Source organism: Monodon monoceros, unplaced genomic scaffold, assembly GCF_005190385.1.
Source record: "Monodon monoceros isolate NGI ecotype Baffin Bay Population unplaced genomic scaffold, NGI_Narwhal_1 Super_Scaffold_4, whole genome shotgun sequence".
Taxonomy (NCBI): domain Eukaryota; kingdom Metazoa; phylum Chordata; class Mammalia; order Artiodactyla; family Monodontidae; genus Monodon; species Monodon monoceros.
The window spans coordinates 38,229,719-38,250,567 of NW_021703781.1; the positions used below are offsets into that span (position 1 = coordinate 38,229,719).

General features: G+C 40.8%; 1 long non-coding RNA gene across 1 annotated transcript in view; it reads right to left on the bottom strand.

The window, feature by feature from the left end:
- The window catches only part of LOC114908438, a 120,545-nt gene extending 106,184 nt beyond the window's left edge, over positions 1–14,361 (bottom strand). The window contains exon 1 of the long non-coding RNA XR_003796942.1: positions 14,133–14,361. This is a non-coding gene — a long non-coding RNA (uncharacterized LOC114908438). The remainder of the gene's footprint in view (positions 1–14,132) is intronic.
- Positions 14,362–20,849: the final 6,488 nt, after the last annotated feature.

Below are 20,849 nucleotides of genomic sequence, written 5' to 3' on the forward strand. Positions count from 1 at the left end.
CCCTGAGGTGTAGGTCCAGCTCCTCAGAGCCTTTCCTCTGAACTCAGACACTGGGCACCAGTCAAGCAGTGGAATCCCCAGAGCTCTGAGTTCCATGGGGTCCCTCTTCCCTGTATTCCCCTAACCTTAGGTGTGGTAACTGCTTCTCACAGTTTCCACTACCTCCCAGATACCTTAACAGTCTCCTTTGGTTTTTCAGTTAGTTACATGTTAAATTCTCTTTAAGATAACAGGCGTGGTTTCTGTCTCTATTTGACAAAATCTAACATCCATTTCTGATTTTAGAAAATATTCAGTTAAGGAAGAATTGATAAATCTTGGTTTGATGAATATATGATTTCATACATACACAATGCCACCCCAAAGCCAACATCTTGCTGTGGGTAATAAAGGTATCCCCACTAAGCACTGTGTTGGGGGTAGTAGCCAGGGCAACCTGACAAGAGAATGAAAAATCTCCATACGCAATATCATTATGCGAAACAATCTGAAGAACATGTTATGGAAAAAAGAGCAAGAAGCATAACAGTAAATAAAATATCTACCTTTTGTGTAAGAAAGAGAGGGAAATACAAATATAAATGCACTTTCTTATAGTTGTAAAATTAAATACTGGAAAAACACCAAAAATTAATTTTTTGAATGTGCTACATACAGAAGGAAGGAGAAAAGAGGCAGAGGGGGAGGAATGGCAACTAGACTCAAAATATATCTAGTTACAGAGTTTCAACTTTGGAACAAATATGCTTTGGACAAAATATGTTTTACATATTTTTAAGTTATTAAAAAGCAATTCCCAAGACAATCTGAAACAGACAAGCTTAATTATCTAATTACCTATGGTTGGTAATACAACCACACAAAGAGTTTCTTGTAGTGAATTTAGAACATTATGTAACTGGTTCCAAACACGCTTCCTACACTACAATCTACATCAGCAAATGGATCCCCCACGCCATGCCTCTCTTGCTCCTCATCTCAGTTCCAAATTTGTCTCACATGGGTGCACCTGATTGGTGGACCATACAGCCCATCTAGGATCCCACATACAAAGGCAACCGGGAAATATGACTTTTAGCTTTCTGTATCTGAACACAGGATTGTGCAATATCAGGAAATTGGAAAAAGAGTTGAACAACTTAGTACTTAATATCTATCACCTTGTAAACACAGACCCTTCCAGTGTCTTTGATTAGCCCCTTGACTTAGTTTGGTAGCAACACAGGAATTTTTTTTAAAATGCATTCTGGGAAAGAAATGAAATAAAATTAAAAAATAAAAATGCATTCTGTAAATCTATAACAAAATTATACCAAGTAGCTAAAAGTTATGTCATGTCTTTTATCAGGGTAGATGTTTAGAGTACGTGGGGGAAAAGACTAGGTCTAAAATATCCACTGTGCCCTAGGTAGTATAAAATATTAATAAACAAAACCCTCAAATAAGTAGAATTGGGGTATCAGAAGGGGAGCTCTCATGCTCTGCAACAATAGCAGAACCCACCTGGAAGACTCCTCTTCTTTCCTGGCAAGGATGCAGCCAATGAAAAACCACGAACTCTTTGTTTACTATAGCCCTCCCAACTTCCTTTCCCCTTCTATAAAGACTCTCTCCTCCCCCTGTTGTGTAGGGACTTGCATGTGGCTCATCATGATTACAGACCCTGAACTGCAATTCCCCACTGATCCCAAATAAATCCATCTTTGCTGGAGAAATAACTGGCAGTCTATTTGTTTTAGGTCAACAGTAGCAGCAGGTTCATTTAGTCACTCAGGCAATCCTCAATCACACACTGAGGGCTCTAGTTTGGAAAGTGGGGGTATATAATTGGCTGTTTTCTGAATAATCCCAATGGGATGATAAATGTATTATTATTGACAACAACCTCCAAATTCCAATTGTTATAAATTCCCCCAAAGGAATAAACTTTAAAATTTTTCTGGAGGAGGAGGGCATCTTTTTCTGGATGAAGATGGCAGAGTAAGAGATATGGAGCTTACTTCCCCCCATACACACATGAAAAATACATCTACATATGAAGCAATTAGAAAGATCCATACAGAATCAAGTATAAAGGGAAACAATCAGGTCAGGATCTGTGCCCCAAGGAGGGGACACAGAAGAGGAGGAGATAACATGGTCTCAAAGATCCTCCCCAGAAAGTGAGCAGTGCCAGCCACATATTGTGCACCCCAACCCTAGGGTCCAACACCAGGAGGATGAGTTCCCTTAGCTGGTTTGAAAATCAGTGGAACTGATGGCAGGGCTGTAAGAAACCTAGACTCCACTCATGAAGAGCTCACACATGCTTGCTTACGCCCAAAACAAGCCAGAGGAAGCGAGTGAAACTGCCCAGGACTCTGGCTGATCTCCTATGACCATCCCAGCACACGTGCCATGGGTGAGGGCTGACAAAGACAAGAGGAGTGTGCAATTGTGAGGGACAGAGCCAGCTCAGACCCAGAATGGCATCTGAATGGGGAAGGGGCAGACATTGCTGGCATCTATCAAGGCAGCAGATCAGGAGTGGCCCAGAACCATGACTGGGGCCGGGACCGCCACAGCCTGTACCCCAACCCACGCCAAGTACCCACTCCAGCCCCTCTTGCTTCAGCACTGCTCCCCTCTGGAACAAGGGTGCCACTGCTGGGAGGGAAGAGAGTACACACTTAAAGGGAATAGAGCCAGCTTGGACTCAACCTTCAGGGCTTCTGCTCCAGCAACTTGGGACCCGATCCCACCCCCAATAGGGTGGTGTTGACCACTGAGCAGAGGAGAAGCCCAAGCTCCCCTCCATCTCCAGCCTCACTTCCTACCAAGGTGATAGCTGCCAGCACACCCTGGGGAAAGAAAGGACTTGTGTTCACGTCAGATCCAGCTCTCCTACCAAAGCCACTTGGCAAACACAGGCTGTACAGGGACACACCCACAAGGAAACCCCTTCAAGATCAGGAAAGGTAACTGTTTCACCTAATTTCATAGAGACAGAGAAAATTAAGCAAAATAAGAAGACAGAGGAATTTATTTCAAATGAAAGAACAAGAGAAAACACTGAAAAAAAACAACTAATGAAAGGGAAAAAAATAATTACCAGATAAAGAGTTCAAAGCGTTACTAATAAGAATGCTAACTGAATTAGGGAAAAGAATAGGTGAACACAGTGAGAATTTTAACAAGGAACTAAAAATATAAAAAAGAACCAGACAGCACTGAAGAATACAATAACTGAAATGAAAAACAAACTAGAAGAAATTAATATCAGACTAGGTGATAAAGAAGAAAGCATAAGTGATCTAGAAGCTGGAATAATATAAATCACCCAATCAGAACAGCAAAAAAAAAAATTTTTTTTTAATGAGTATAGTTTAAGTGAAGTGGGACAACATCAAGCAACATTCACATAATAGGGGTCCCAGAAGAAGAGGGGGGGGGATGAAAATGTGTTTGATGAAATTATGGCTGAAAACTTCCCAAACCTGAAGAAAGAAACAGATATCAAGATACAGGAAACACAGGTCTCAAACAAGATGGATCCTAACAGACACCAAGAGATATCATAATTAAAATGACAAAAGTAAAAAGTAAGGAGAGAATTCTAAAGGCAACAAGAGAAAACAGAGTCATATACAAAGAAACCCTTATAAGGCTATCAACTGATTTTTCTGCAGAAATTTTGTAGGCCAGAGGCAGTGGCATGATATATTTAAAGTGCTGAAAGGGAAAAGCCTGCAACCTAGGATGCTCTACCCAGCAAGACTACCATTTAGAATTGAAAGAGAGATAAAGAACTCAGCTGAGCAAAAACTAAAAGAGTTCATCAATACTAAACCTACACTAAAAGAAATGTTAAGCGATCTTCTCAAAGTGGAAAAGACTACGAGAAGTAAGAGTCTATAGCAAAGGAAAAATTCTACTAGTAAAGGCAAATATATAGTAAAAGTTGTAGATCAACCACTTCAATAAACTAGTACAAAGGTTAAAAGACAAAAAATTGTAAAATCAACTCTAACTACAGTAAACAATGAAGGGATAAACATGAAGATGTAAAATATGACATCAAAAACACAAAATGTGGGGGAGAGGAGTAAAAAAAATGTAGATCTTTTAGAATGTGTTTGAAGTTATATGACAACCAGTTTAAAACAAGTAGGTATAGTTATAGGTCAACATATATGAACCCCATCAAAAACCTACAATAGATACACAAAAACAAGAGAAAAAGGAACACAAGCATACCATTAAAGAAAATCATCAAATCACATGGGAAGAAACTAAAAGAAGAAGAACAGAAAAGAACTACAAAACAACCAAGAAACAAGTAACAAAATGGCAATAACTACATACCTATCATTAATCATTTTAAGTGTCAGTGAACTAAATACCCCAATCAAAATACATAGGATGCCTGGTTGGATTAAAAAAAAATCTATCTGCTGCTAACAAGAGGGTCACTTCAGACCTAAAGACACACACACACGGACTGAAAGTGAAGGGATGGAAAAAGATATTTCATGCAAATGGAAATGATAAGAAACTAGGGGTAGTAATACTCATATCAGACAAAACAGATTTTTTTTTTTTTAAGTCTATAACAAAAGATGAGCGTTTCACCCAACACTGGGTCTTGGAAATGTGTCAATTAAAAATGTATTACGGGCTTCCCTGGTGGCGCAGCAGTTGAGAGTCCGCCTGCCGTTGCAGGGGACACGGGTTCGTGCCCCAGTCCAGGAAGATCCCACATGCCGCTGAGCGGCTGGGCCCGTGAGCCATGAGTGTCCGGAGACTGTGCTCTGCAACGGGAGGGGCCCCAACAGTGAGAGGCCCACGTACCCCCCCAAAAAAAATGTATTAGACTGACCAAATAAAGAAAAAAATTTCCTTAGCAGTGATCAACTCTGCCCAGGCTTCCCCCGACCACAACGCATCTGCCAGGTCCAAAGATCATTCATTCTCAGAAGTAACAGGTCCTGCTCTTGGAGGCTGAACCATCTAATCAGCCAACTCAGAATCAAAGGAGTCTCTACATTAAGCAATTAATAAAATCAATTAAAATTAGGATGTGGGGCTTCTCTGGTGGCGCAGTGGTTGAGAGTCCGCCTGCAGATGCAGGGGACACGGATTCGTGCCCCGGTCCGGGATGATCCCACATGCCGCGGAGCGGCTGGGCCCGTGAGCCATGGCCGCTGAGCCTGCGCGTCCGGAGCCTGTGCTCCGCAACGGGAGAGGCCACAACAGTGAGAGGCCCGCGTAACGCAAAAAAAAAAAAATTAGGATGTGAAAGAAAGAGCGTCCTGTCTGATACTGTCTTAGATCCTGACACCTCAAAATGCAGGAACTGTAGTAAGTGAAAAGAGATGGAAAAAGATTGTGTGAGTATCCTAAAATCTCACTGGTAATTGGGGCAGGGTGAGTGCTAGAGAGAGCACAGAGTAGAAAAAGTCATGTGGTTTCTATAGGTTTTTGTCTACATCTGTCTAGTATTATAGGCTATACTCTTTTCCCTGTGGTTATTTCTAAAATTAAAAGATAGAATTAAAAGGCCAATAGCTGGGAATAAATTTAAAGAATTTAAAAATCACAAGTGAAAGCTCAGATGACCTAGTAACATTCAGACTTGAGGATGAGGAAATCTTTTCCAATAAATATCTCAGTCTCTTCAGAATTTTGCATCATTGAATAATGACACGGAAAGCTCTTAATAAAGTAAAACTTTTTGCAATTACTTGGTTTTTCCAGGGCACAGTAAGGAATTGGAATCAATAATATTAAACTCTAAGAGCTCTTTTGCTCTCCACCAACTACCACAGACAAGAATTTTACAGAGGACAAGAATTTCCGTCAAAAGTAACAAGATTAGTTTTACCAACTGGACATGCCACTTGTTCAAGCTTGTGGTACACTGCTAGACATATCTTAACAAGATAAAACTGCCCTCTGAAGAGTGCTATGTAAAGGTATTAAAGTATAAAACATATCAACCAGATCTTAGCAAAGGAAATTGTACCTAGAAAATGTGTAGTTGGAATAAAAGACCTAGAATGTTGGAGGTCTTGTACTGGACTGTATTTTATACTATTTTCATGAAATATATTTACAGATTATCAAAACTTCAAGAGTCAATAAAACTTAATTTTTTTAATATGTGTCTTTGGGATTCCCCAAGTTAAGGATTGGTTTGTATGTTTGCTTTGTACAGTTTTTATTGTTGATTTAGTCCACACATGTACTCTTATAACAGACATATATCACTTTGTGTCATCTATTGTTTTCTGTTTTGTGTGTAGTGGGAGAATGACTCTATATGAGGTTTCTATCCATAGTAGAAAGAAAAAATATAAAGAAAAAACTTTTTTACAGAGAAAAAATTATTTACTGTTCCTTATTATCTACAAGAAGAAACAACATTTGTCTCAAAAGAAGATCATTTTTGTTGAAGAAGCATTAATCTAGTTATAAACCAGAAATACACAATGCAAATTATATAGAAAGTGTGAATATAAAGAGGTGAAAAAAGCCAGTATTTCTCCTTACATCTTTAAGAAATCACAAAAAAGCAAAAAATTGAAGAAATAAGTTCAACTGTAAACTCCATCTTTGAAACAGTAGGGGAAATTCTGAAATTGTGAAGCACAAAATAGGGAGGTCTTCTGGAAGCATTTAACTTCCAATACAGGACAATGCAAAAAAGAAAATGTCTGCAGCTGCACATCTTTAAAAATAAAAATTTGCAGAAGCAGAGTTCTCCCAGGTGATTGGTACAAACTGAGATGCAAGATCTATTATCTCTTGACTAGTTCCAAGGGAGTTGAGTGTATCACTAGTGGTAGGATCCACCTCGGGCTTTGTTTGGTCACCAGGAGGGAGCATCAGAGACCAGGCTGAATGAGGAACTGCACAGGTAAGCCATATTTTCAGGAAGCAGACAGCCTGTGAGGCAGGGATTAAAAAGAAGAAAAAGAAACTGTATCGTGAGCAGCTCTTAGCTCCCATTCTTGTTGGGCTAAGAAGAAAGAAGTAAAGGAGTAGTGACCCAAAAATAAAAACCTTATTTTCAAAAAGGAAGTTGAGAAAGAGAGATACAAACAGCCCAGAAGAAAAGTGGGCAAACAAATAACATGTACATTTCACTGAAACAAAAATGCAAATGTTTTCAAATATGGGAGAATATTTTCAATCACACTCTTGAAAAGAATGCAAAGTAAAGCTACACGATGATATATTTTTCACTTCTGAGATTGGCAAAATTTTTAAACTATGATAGCAAACTGTGTGAGCGATATGTGTGGGGAAATAAACACCCTCATATATCTTGCAGGTGGGAGTGAAGACTGGGACTAGCTGCTCTGTGGAGAGCAGTCTGGCAACAGCTCTCAACATGTGAAATCCTTTGACCCAATAATGTCACTTTTAGGAAGTGAGATATGGTATTTTTTTAATATCAAAGGTCTGAAAACAATCTAAATGTTCACAATACAGGACTGAATAAATTATGGGGCAATCATGCAGTGGAATATTATACAATTTTTTTAAAGAATTATATGGATCTGTACATTCTGATATGGAAAACTCTCCAAGATATATGGTCAAGTTAAAAAAAAAAAGGAAGGTCCACAAAAGTATTTTGCTATGCTACCACTTGCATATGAAAACATAAATACATAATTATAAAAGTAAATGCTTGTACATGGGGAGAATATGTCTAGAAGCTGGCAGCAGTGATTGCATGTAGAGAGGGAGAAATAGGTGGCCAAGAAACTAAAACAGGGACTTCCCTGGTGGTCCAGTGGTTAAGACTCCACGCTTCCACTGCAGGGGTTGAGGTTTCCATCCCTGGTTGCGAGAACTAAGATCCCGTGTTCAAGTGGTGCAGCCAAAAAAGAAAAAGAAAAAACAACTAAACTAAAAGAAGAGGCACATAAACCATTAAAAAGTGTGTATGTGTGTGCACGTATAAATAAAAGAAACATTAAAGTTCCCAGAAAACTCTTACTGTGGTTCTTTGTGTATTGTAAGATTATGGGGGATTTTTCTTTTCTTCTTTGCAGTGTTTTGAGTTCATAAATATTCCACATTGAAAATGAAAGTCCCTTGAAAAAAAACAGGATTTGTTTTTTCCTCCTAAAAGTCTCAGTTATCTCCACCAAACAGAAATACCTGGTCAGTTCACTCAGTGAAAACACACCTTTTGCTTGCGTGGCTCTTGGGGAATGCCCTGCTCTCTGTGCTCAGATGTGCGTAGGGGGTCCTGCCCCCTCTGTGCGCTATGCAGCCCTGCAGCCCCAGGCTCCCTGGTTGGCAAGGCCCTGAGGGCCAGAATATTTGGGGACAGAGTTCCACTTACTGTTTCTCTCAGGTAAAGGCCTTCCCCAAATGGTGCTGCTATTAGAATTAAAGACTTGGAGCTATTTTGGTTGCATTCTTGGTCTTAAGAAACAGGTTTCCTGTTAATACTGTTTTGATTCAGACTGTTTGGGTCTTTCCAGCGGGAGACCAGATTTAGATCAAACGCACAGGATCCTCCTGATGAAACAAGAAGGGCCTAGAACACCCAGGGAAGTCAAAGTCCCTGCTTTTTAGAGGGTGGGAAACGGGATTGGGGCACTTTCTCTACTGCCCTGGGAGGCCCCGATGAAGAAAGGCCCGCCTGCTCGGAGCCACACAAAGCCAAGGCTGCTGGGCCGGCAGCTTGGATGTCAAAGCATCCTGGGCCCCCCGTGGAATGCAGGTCCCGCTCCGCGGTGCTGGGCCAGGATAAGGAAGCCCACTCGGCTGTATTCCGAGTACCAGTCTTAGCAGGGTTCCTGCGTGGAGGCTCCTTCAGGGTTGTTTAGGGCATGCCATTGGTTGCCACTATTTGAGCTGACAGCCAGGAAGCCTGGAAATATGGGGCCAAAGAAAACATGAGGGAGGGTCTGTCCTGGTCCCTCTCAGACTCAGTCAACCTGGCAGATGCTCCTACTCAGACAGGAAGGGATGCTGATGAGGGGCCTGGGCATGGCGGGGAGTGGGGGACAGCTGTGGGGAGGGCGGGGCGGGTGGGCACTGCCTGCCCACCCCAGCCCAGGGTGGGAGACAGGGATCCCAGGTGCACATACCTCTGTGGGGTGGCTCTCAGGACACCCCATCCTAGACTAGCCCCAGATCTGAGGCAAGCAGGAAGGTATCAAGCTGGTAACCAGAGTCCCCAAAGCAATTGAGTGCTCTAAGTGGGACCTACTCTTTATTCCATATGTGGGCCCTATGTTCCCTTTGCCAGGGCTGAGGGAGAGCCTACAGCATCTGAATTTTCACAAGAAAATTCATTTTCACAGAGTTGGTCCTGATTAACAATGAAACCTTTAAAAGGGACTCAGAGCTTGGCTGCGACCAGCTGACATTTTGCTTCTGAAAGAGCCAGGCATATTTGTTTCCAAGGCCTTTCCCTTTGAATCTTTGTTTGAATGTGGATCTGGGAACTGGCACCTACAGCTTCTTTCCTGATGAGATCTTAAATCATCCAGGTGACTGTGGGTAGGTGGCCTGTGCCGCCCAGCCCAGGCCTCTCATAAAAAGGGCAACTCTTTAGCCCAGAGTCAGGAAGTTGGTGTTCACCAGCAGTAAACAAGCAGCCTTCCAAGAACTGAGTGCAGGTCTTTCTTCTGAGACCAGGGGAGTCTAGCCAAACTGTCTTCTCCCATTGCAGATTACAAACTGTGAAGAAAAGTCTTGACGTTTGGCAAAAGTTCCCCTTCCCTTGTAAAGTTAATAAAAGAAAACCATGTGTTAAAAACAAGCTAGCCTTTTTCCTAACAATCCTGCATCATGGGGCCACTGCTCCAAATGTCAGATAAATATATGCTTCAGTGAAGCAAGAAGACAAAAATAATACAGCAAGGTAAAAAGAATTCAGATTTCAGGATAATGGTCCTTCAACACATATGTACATGAAAATGCCTTTTTACCTGAAATAACTAAGGCCTGAATTCTTTGTATCAATGGTCCTCGCTTGAGGCTCCATGGATCATGTGTACTTATGGGGACCCTTCCCCCAGTACAAGGGTGGGCCGGGTTTTCTGAAGCCCACCAGTTCACCCCATTCCATTTACCATCATTGGCTCAGGGTTAGCCATGTGACCTGAGCAGCCCAAGCAGGGTATGTCTCATAGCTACTGTTTATAATGCTGTAAGCTTCCACCCTTCCTCTGACATCATAGCATGAGGAGGTAGAGCCTGTAACATTTTCCACCAGGAGAAAAGCAGCTCAAGACTTAAGCCCAGAGTTGGTGGGAATGTAAAATGGCATAGCAGCTATGGAAAAGTCTGGCAATTCCTCAAAAAATTAAACATACAATTACCATATGATCCAGCAACTCCACCTCTGGATATATATCAAAAGAAACAAAATCAGGGATGCAAACAGATATATGTACACTTGTGTTCATAGCAGCATTATTCACAAAATATCATTCACAAAAGCCAAAACGTGGAAGCAACTTAAATGTCCATCAGTGGAAGAATAAATAAACAATATGTGGTAGATACATACAGCAAAATATTATTCGGCCTTCCAAATGAAGGAAATTCTAACATATGCTACAACATGGATGAACCTTGAGGACATTATGGTAAGTGAAATAAGTCAGTAACAACAGGACTAATACTGCATGATTCCACTTATAAAGTTCCTGGAGCGGTCAAATTCAGAGAGACAGAAGGTAGAATGGTAGTTGCCAGGGGCTGGGAGGAAGGAGAAATGGGAAGTTATTGTTTAATGGGCACAGAGTTTCAGTCGTACAAGATGAGAACTGTTCTGGAGATGGGTGGAAGCAATGGCTGCAAAACAATGTGAAGGTACTTAATGCCACTGAACTGTAGACTTAAAAATGGTTAAGATGTTCAATTTTATGTTATGTGTATTTTACCACAATTTTTTAATTTAAAAAAATTTTTTAAGAGAATTAATCCTACACACAGGGGACGGCCAAGCTGAGAGAACAGCAGAGAAATAGAGCGGGAGTCTCCAAAGCTGGCCCTGAAGGTGCTCATCTTACATATTTCCAACTGTTTAAGCCAGTTGGTTTTAGTCCTTCTGATGCTTATGCGTTAAGCCATCCTCACAGCCTTACTGTACGCGAAAGAAGACACTACCATTAGCTTCTAGAAAACAAACCCAGTGGAGCTTCCAGTCCAGCTCCTTCCTCTCCATTGGGTAAGGCATAGGATTTGCCCAAACAAAAGATCGTCCTGTGGATGACACATTCCAACCCCTAACCCTCAACACTTATTAACCCCTGGATGCCACTGAACTTCACCTACTGGTCTCAGGCCACACTCTAGACTTTTGGAGGTCAACACACAGAACCTCCAAAATTGTTGTTCTACTCCTATTATGACTTTGTTAAATTAACATTTGTTAAGCAGAGCTCAGGTGAGCCCAGGTTCAACAACAGACTACAAAAGAAACTGAAATAGAGAAGTTTATCACTCACAGGTCCTGGGGGAAGAATACGGCATGCCTCGAGGGGTCACATGAGGAGGTCAAGGCAAGGTACAGGCAGAGAGAGTGACAGGACCCGGGGCACATGCCTTTATTAGGGTGCACGGTAAGTGCTTTGGAACTTCCAGGCTAGGGGCGGAATGGTCAACTCAATCCAAAAGAGCGGGGCTTTGGAAAGCCCCACGGGGGTCTCATCTAAGAGGCCCATAAGGCATACAGGCCCTGGGAGGCAGGGGAAGGGGTGTTGGTGAATGCCATGGTCATATTAGGAATTTACATTTGCTGTGACTCTCTGGGCTGCCATCTGAGGCGTGTGCTTACAAAGGGGGCTAGTGTCAGTTTCAGGTCCCTGCAGGACACATGGTTAAACAAAATGGATGCCGAGGCAGCAATGGCACAGGATAGCTTAGCTAAACTCTCACCAGCTCCTTTGTCATAATCTGCTACCCTTGTACTCTGCTCACTTCCTCATCCCCACATGCATTCAAACTCTGGACTCGACTTTCCGGCCTAAATTTTATAGTGTCATACCTCAGCTGATAACATCCATAAGTGCTTCGGCTGTGTTTGGCAGTCAGCTCCCTCTCCCTTCCCCTAAAGTGGATCCCCTACCACTCTCCTCAACACCCCAGGCACACCCCTTCCGCATGGTGCATCTCCTCTCACCTGTGTTTTCAAGTTGTCTCTCTCCCTCCGTCTCTCACACTTACTCTTATTCTCAGCTTCTTTCCCACAATCTATAAGCACACTCGAGTCTTCCCATGTTTCCCATGGTCAGATAAATTCACTTCTTGACCTGCTACTCCTTTCTAGCTGCCACCTTATCACTCTCCTTCCCGTCATGATCAAGCAGCTCGAAATATCCGTCTGTGTCTCTTGTCTCCATCGCCTACATTTCCAGCCGCAACCGCTCCAGTGGAAACACTCTGTTAAAAACGGCACTAAGCTCTTAAATGCCAAATCCAGAGGATCCGTTTTCTAGTCACCCTCCTGCCTGAATTTCCTGTCATATGTGTTATGGTTTCCTTGGTATCTCCTGCTTCCTTGGTTTCTGGCACAATACTGCTTAGAGGCTGTCCTCATAGCTCTCTGACATTCTTCCCAAGGCCCTTTTGTGAGATCTTCCCTGAGAGGCTGGAGATCTTGACAGTCCTGCCCACAGCACTCTTCTGTTTCTGCAGTACGTAGCCATCCCAGTAACTTCATCCAGTCCCCTCTGTGCAGGAAAGGGCTGACTCGGCAGGTCTGGTATCTTCAAACTGTGCACCTTCCAAGGAAAGGTCTGGCCCTTGCCTGCCTCCTGGAAAATAACTTCTAAGCCCTTGGAATATCCTGCCTGACAAGACTGCCTATTTTTCTAGACCACGCCAGATAGTTTATGCTAACAATGTGATGTGTGGTGCGGATCTTGGGCCACACAGTATCAATGTGACCTCCGAAGGGGCTGGAGACTAAGTAGCTAAGGTCAGTCATGTGGCCACCCCATGTTTATCTGACCAACCCCCTCCCCAAAATCCCTGGACATCATGGCTCTGGTGAGATTCCCTGGTTGGCAGTCCTCCATAGGGGTTGTCACACATCATTGCTGGGATAAGTAAGTACCATCTGCACGAATGCACTGAAAGGGACAACTAGAAGCTTGTGCTTGGACTCTGCACTCACAACTTTTGCCTTCGCTGACTTTGTCTCCTCCTTTCATTGTAATAAACCATAACCATGTGTATAACAGCTTTTCTGAGTTCTGTGAGTCCTTCTAGTGAATCATTGAGCTTGAGGGTGGTCTTGAGGATGCCCAATACATTAAATCATCAACAGTCATATACTGATGACTCATGAGTCCATATTTTTTTCTGTACATCCCTCCTGAGCACCAGTTCTACAGAGACATTGCAACCAGGACGTCTCAATAGGGCTACAAATTCAAATTATCCAAACTGAATCTCCTTATATTCTGCTCCAAACTCAGTTCTCCTCATGTTTTGCCAAAAACCCAGTCAGTCATGTCTAAAATCTGACAGTTATCTTACACTCCTACTTCTCCCTTGTCTCCCATGCCTAATCTGTGAGAGCTGCTCACTGACACCTCTGGATACTTCCCTTCTTTCCACACCCACTGCTTCCCTTGATTCAGGCCCCCACCATCTCACCTGGGCCACACAATCAGTAGTCTCTGGATAGGTCTCCCTACATCCAGGCCACACTGTTCCAATGACCCCCACTACAGATAAAATGAACCTTTTTAAAAAGAAAAACTAGATTCTAGTTCAAGAAGGTGAAACAAATATTAAGGTATGATAGGTATAAAAAGAGTATGAATCCATAATAGTGATGAGAAAGGCCATTAGTGAAAAGGACATTTCAATAATTTTTAGAGTTAAAAAGTGAATAAGGGGGCTTCCCTGGTGGCGCAGTGGTTGAGAGTCCGCCTGCCGATGCAGGGGACACGGGTTCGTGCCCCCGTCCGGGAAGATCCCACATGCCGCAGAGCGGCTGGGCCTGTGAGCCATGGCCGCTGAGCCTGCGCGTCCGGAGCCTGTGCTCCGCAACGGGAGAAGCCACAACAGTGAGAGGCCCGCACGTACCGCAAAAAAAAAAAAAAAAAATTAAAGTGAATAAGAGGAGGTTAACAGGTAAATCATAATATAGAGAGACTCACCCCATTTCACAGCCCTCAGAGAAGCTTTGGATTTGGATCTTTCAGCAAGAGTTGATAAGGGTGTTTTTTTTTTTTTAAAGAAATTGAACTTGGGACCACTGCAGTAAGGCTGAAGATAGAGCTTTTCTTCATTCAGGGATCTGGGGGATCTATGCCCAGCTTCCTACTCTCATGCTCTGAAGTGACTCTTGCTCACTGCCAATTCCCTGTCATAAACTGACAGCATCCAGCCATGCTACCCTCATCAGGAGAGAATCCCACCTATAGAGACAGCAGGATGAAACCTCTATCAACTACCTGCACCAGGAAACTGAGTCCTTTATTCCTAAATATGTACTATTTGACTTGTTACCATGGGAATATGTTAATTTATATTATTTTGGCTTAAAAGATCGCTGCAAAACTGGTTTAGGTACTTTCCAGTTTAAAATCCTTCAGTGGCTCCCCATGGCCTACAAGATAAAATTCCAACTCCTTTCTTGGCATCAAGAAGCTCCTACTCCAGACCATTTTCTCATCAAGCCCTACTGGTATTTTACTTTCCATACATACTGATGATCTGGCAATTTTATGCTTCTTGGCCTTTATTCATGCTATTCTCTGCTCAGAATGCACTTCTCCCTATCCTTTCCCTTGGGCAAACACTAGCATGTCTCAAGATTTAGTCCAAGTGAAGTGTTTAGTGACAACCCCTTCTCTCCCAAAACCATGTAAAATCATTCCCTTCCACACGTTTCTGTCAATGTTCCTATGATACTTTACTGCACTTATAAATTTACCTGTCTGTACTTTGTGCTCCATGAGAGCATTACCCATATCCCTAGAATACAGGAGGACCTTAATAAATCCCTGATGGATGAATGAGTAAGTGGCATTTGAGGCTGGGTCAGATATTGGCTCCATCAGTTGTCTTATGTAAGCAACATTTTATCTATCAATAAAAAGCAAACAATGATACTAGCTACACTGTGGGACTTCTGTGAAGATAATAACAATAGATAAAATTTACTATAGATGATGTCGAATACTATCCAAGACACTTTATACATTTCTAAAATCCATTTTCATAAGAACTCTGCAAGATGGGTTCTATTATCTTCACTTAATAGTTGATGAAATTAATGTTCAAAAATTAAAAACCATCATTTTAACATCTAGTGGAGTTTCCGTTATACTATGGGCACCCAGTAGCTGCTAGCTCTCTTTCCTATCCCACTCTTCTCAACTCTAAGACATTAGGATTAGATAATGGGAGAGAGAAGGAAGGCATAAATTTGTTGAGGAGACTATATAACAAAGCTAAATTTGTAACAGCTTTATAACTTTCAGGAAAAGGCATCTCCCAGACCAATGTAGAAATCATGATCATAGAGTGCAGTGATTTCCCCTGGGTCAGTATACCTAGGCTCAGATTAGAGGATTCATGCTCACTCCACTTCTCAGGTAAGCCCTTAATTACAATCTCTCAAAGAGGTTGGTCAGGTTCTTTTCATGCCAGTGAGATTTTTTTAAGGCAATGTTGTTAGTTAGATTATAGTAATAATAACAGCTACAATAGTAATAGCATAGCAGCCAGAGCAACAGTACAGCACAAAGAGCAGTAGGAGTGATATTAATTATGTACTCATTGCCAGACCCTGTCTAAGAACCTTACATTAAGTAATACATATTAAGATAATTACTAACAGCAATAGTATTAGCAGTAGTATTAGTAGTGATCTCTAATATTAACTTAGGGCCTGCCATATGCCAGTCTCTATGCTAAGCCCTTTACAATTATTAGCACATTTTACCCCTATGAAAAAATTACTATTATTATATACATATTGCAAGTAGACTTCCAGAGGAAGTAATAAGATCTTGATTTGCCCTCTTGTCAGAACCAACCAAAAAAATGGACAAAATACATGAAACAATAATTTTCAAGACACTTTATAACAAGCAGTGGAGGACAGTGATCCCTGAGAGACAGGAAAGAAATAAGGTGACTCCTATGACTGTCCTAGCTTACTGGTGCCCTCTCCAGCCACAGGGCAGGCAGATGAATATCAGGGGAATCCAGGACTCAAGCTGAGGAGACAAAGCTGAACGTACCAAGGCACCTAGATTTGCAAGACAGCATACCAGAAAGGAAAAAGCTTCACAGAGAAAAAACTACAGAAATCAGCAGAGGGTCTCCCTTGAATATCCAGCACATATGTGAGGAAACCAACCCAAGCCTGGGGAAAGGATTAGAGGAAATAGTACCTGGTACTCACACAGTGCTGGGAATAGTGCCTGTTCCCACCAGCCTGGAAAACCTCACAATTCAAGAGCTATTGGGTAGAGTACTCAGGGCCTTGTCTTGGTAGTGGGGAATAATTCGTCTGAAATTAAACTCTGTTCCAACCCCACCTAACAAATCTTAAAAACAAGAAAGGCCCAAAGGATCAGACTGTTTCCAAGTAGCTTAGCTTCATCTCAGAGCAAAGCTCAAGAATAAACATAGGGATAAAAAAAAGTATCCAGCACCCAACCAGGCAAAATTAATGATGACTGGCACCCAATCAAAAATTACCAGCAGGCAAAAAGAAGAACCCATAATAAAAAAAAAAAAAAAAAGCAACCAATCAACACTGACCCAGAACTGACAAAGATGTTAGAATAAGCAAACAAGGACACTAAAACAGTTGTTATAAATGTATTATGTATTTTAAAAAATTAGTTCCATGGAAGCTGTAAAAATAGAGATAAATAAACTTAGAGAGATGAAAACTACAATATGTGAGACGATAAAATAAAAAACGTACTGGACATGATTAACAGCAGATTAGGCACCACAGATGAAAAGATTAGTGAATTTGAAGATAAAGAAACCATCCAAAATAAAACACCAGGAGAAAGAAAATAACACAAAAAAATAAAACAGAGAAAAAAATATTTTAAGAAATAATGGTAGAAATTTTCCAAATTTGATTAAAACTATAAATCGACATATCCAAGAGGCAAATAAACACAAAGCTCAAGAAACATAAGGAAAACTACACCAAGGCATGATATAATTAAATTGCTCAAAACCAGTGATAAGGGGACAATCTTAAAAAAAAAAAGTAAAAGACATATTACAAAAATAAGGATTATAGCAGATTTCTTGTCTGAGACAATGCAAGAAAGAAGATGATCAAGTAACATCTTTAAAGCACAAAAGAAAAGTCGTGAAAAAGGGAGATCAGCACTGAGTAGAACAGAAACTAAAAGTAGACTCAGCTAGGACGCTGGAGATTTAATGTTAGATTTACAGTTCCTACAAAAAGTGGACTTCAGTCAATATCATACACAAATAGAAATACCAGTTGGATTAAAGATATGTGTCAATCTACAATTCTATACCCAGCAAAAAATATGTTTCAAAACTAAAGGTAGGATAAAGACTTTTTTTCAGGAATAAAAAGCTAAAAGAACGTATCACCAGCAGACCTGCACTACAAGAAATGTTATGGCAAGTCCTTGAGGCAAAAAAATTGATGCCACATGAAAATCTGGCTCTACCCAAAGGAATGAAGAGGATCAGAAATTGTAACTACATGAGTAGGGACATAAGACTGTGTTCTTATTAACAAAAATAATAACGATTTAGAATGAGGTTTATAACATATGTAGAAGTAAAATGTATGACAATTATAGCACAAAAGGCCAGTAGGGGGAAAACAGAACCTATCAAAAGATTCTAATACTCTATGTGAAATGTATAATAACATTTGATGATGTTAAAGATATATACAATAAACCCTAAAGCAATCATTAAAATACTAAAGAGTTATAGCACATAGGCCAAATTAAGAGGGAAACAGTCATTAAAAATAATAGTCAATCCTAAAGAAGTCAGTAAAGAATGGGGAAATTTTAAAAGATGGGACAAGGAGAAAAAAAATGGCAAGATGACAGACCCAAACTAAGCATACCAATAATCACATTAAATGGAAATGTTCTAATTACCCTAATCAAAAGGCAGAGATTATCAAATTGGATAAAAAAGCAAGACCAAACTATGTGCTGCCTACAAGAAATTCACTTTAAATATAAAGACACAAATAGGTTAAAGAATGGAAAAAGATATACCATGTTAACATTAATCAAAAGAAAGCTGGAGTGTGTATCATTTGCAAATGTCTTCTCCCACTCAGTACATTATCTTTTTGTTTTCTTGATGGTTTCCTTTGCTCTGCAGAAGATTTTTAGCTTGAAATAGTCCCATTTGTTTATGTTTGCTTTTGTTCTCCCTTGCCTGGGGAGTCATATCTAGAAAGATATATGACTCAACAGCAACAACAAAAACCAACCCAGTTTTTAAAATGTGCAGAGGAGCTGCATAGACATTTTTCCAAAGAAGACATACAGATGGCCAACAGGCACATGAAAAGATGTTCAACACCACTAATTATTAGGGAAATGCAAATCAAAACCACAATGAGATAACACCCTCATGTCTGTCAGAATGGCTACTATCAAAAAGGGAAGCAATAACAAGTGTTGGTGAGGACGTGGAGAAAAGGGAACCCTTATATACTCTTGGTAGGAATGAAACTGGTGCAGCCACTATGGAAAACAGTATGGAGATTCCTCAAAAAATTAAGAATATAACTATCATATGATCCAGCTATCTTATTTCTGGGTATTTATCCAAAGAATATGAAAACACTAATTCAAAAAGATATATGCACCCATATGTTCACTGCAGCATTATTTACAATAGCCAAGATATAAAACTTAAGTGTCCATCAATAGACGAATAGATAAAGAAGATGTGATACACACACACACACACACACACACACACACAATGGAATACTACTCAGCCATTTAAAAAAATGAAATCTCGCCATTTGCGACAATACAGATGGACCTTGAGGGTATTATGCTAAGTGAAATAGGTAAGACAGAGGAAGACAAATACCATATGATTTCATTCAAATGTGGAATATAAAAAGCAAACAACAAGAAAAAAACAAAAGAAATCTGGATATATTCATATTATGCAAACTAGAATTCTACATATATCAACTATATCCAGTTACAAAATATAGAAGATAAAGGTAGATAACTGAACACTTGCATTTGTCTACACTCCCTCTTGAAATATCTATGCAACAGCATTAAAAGTGGGGTTTCTTTTAATGTCATGAACCTATGAAGACAAAGAAAATAGGAAAGAAGACTGGAGGTTGATGCTAAGTGGTAACTAACTTACTAAACCTAAGAAAACTGACTTTTAAGCCAACAGTGGGATAGGAAATAGGCCACCTGATTTACACCATTGAATTCCCACAAAACTCAGGAATTAAAGGACCAAAGAGATGGTGAAGTGGGGTGATGATGGGCTAAGAACAGGAGAACTGATTGAAAGTCTGTTTAAAAGAAAGTTAGTCCCTCTCCCACCACCAGACTAAAAGTGACTGTGCAGCTGCTCCTCCCCAACCCAGCAGAGGTTACAGTGTATATGCCCTAGAGAGGATAACACAAGATGTCTAAGCCAGGAGACAGTACATGGGGCTAGAGGTGAGTTTAACGTACTGAAAACAAGGAGATTAAGTGAAAGTTCGTATACTGAATGCTGAGACCCTCTCCTTTACCCAGGGTTTCTTCTCTTTCTTGCCTTTTTTCTGGCAGCTGGGCTTTCTGCTCCGATGCAGGAGGTCATAGAGCCTTCTGTGGCTAGTCTGACCAGCCCCAAAGAAAAGACTATCAAAATGGACCAGACAAGTCACCCTGCAATGAAGCCAGTTTGTTAATAAACATATTTGTGCCTCATTCTTATTTATGTGCACACAGCCAAGATTGAGAATAACAGCCAATATTTATATAGAGCTTATTATGTGCCAGGAGCTATGAGGTAGTTAGTATTACAATTCCCATTTTACAGATAAGGAAAGAGACACAGAGAGATCAAGGAACATGTCCCAGTCCACATCACTGGAAAGTGGGAGGTGCAGAGCTCACACTCTTCTTTGTCATATATTATTGTTGAGGTTTTAAATGGATCTCTTCCCTACCCTGCACTATCCCTCTTTATCTATGACCGTGTTGCCAGGCCTCCAAGCATTTCCAAGTTTCTCCCACACAACTTTCTTCAGGAAGCTCCTAGGATGGGCTTTATCAAATGAAACAGTAAGCCAAAAGAGAGGTGAGATCCAGAACACAGGAGACCCAAAGCAAGAGGAAGGTGAGAGGAAGTCCCAAGATTGTGATGCCAGCCAGCTGAGAAGGCAGTCTCTCTAGACCAGAGCAGCTCAGAAGGCTTCAGGAACAACAACCTCGAGAAAGCTTCACATATAAATTCCCAATTTGTATGAGCATATTGAGAGGAGATATACATATCTAAGGAAGAGTGTGGGGTAGTATTAGTGATAACAGAGAAAAACTAATCAAACAAAAAAATAGACAGTTATTAAATACAAGGGAAAAATAGTACAAGAAGGAAAATGAATTCATTTAATTTACAAAATGGCTCAGTTGTGAATGATGTTTACATAATCAAAATAATATAGACACTGGATATTGATCCAAAGATAACATACTATAACTACATTTGGAAGAGATGTGAAGGGAAGTATGAGTTCATCCAAGAGGGGGAATAGAAAGAGAGCTAACATCTCAGCCTCCACATCAAAAAGTCAATGGATAATACCTACAAGTGAAAAGTCGGGAACTAGTAATACAGTGTGCTTTGCAGAAATATAA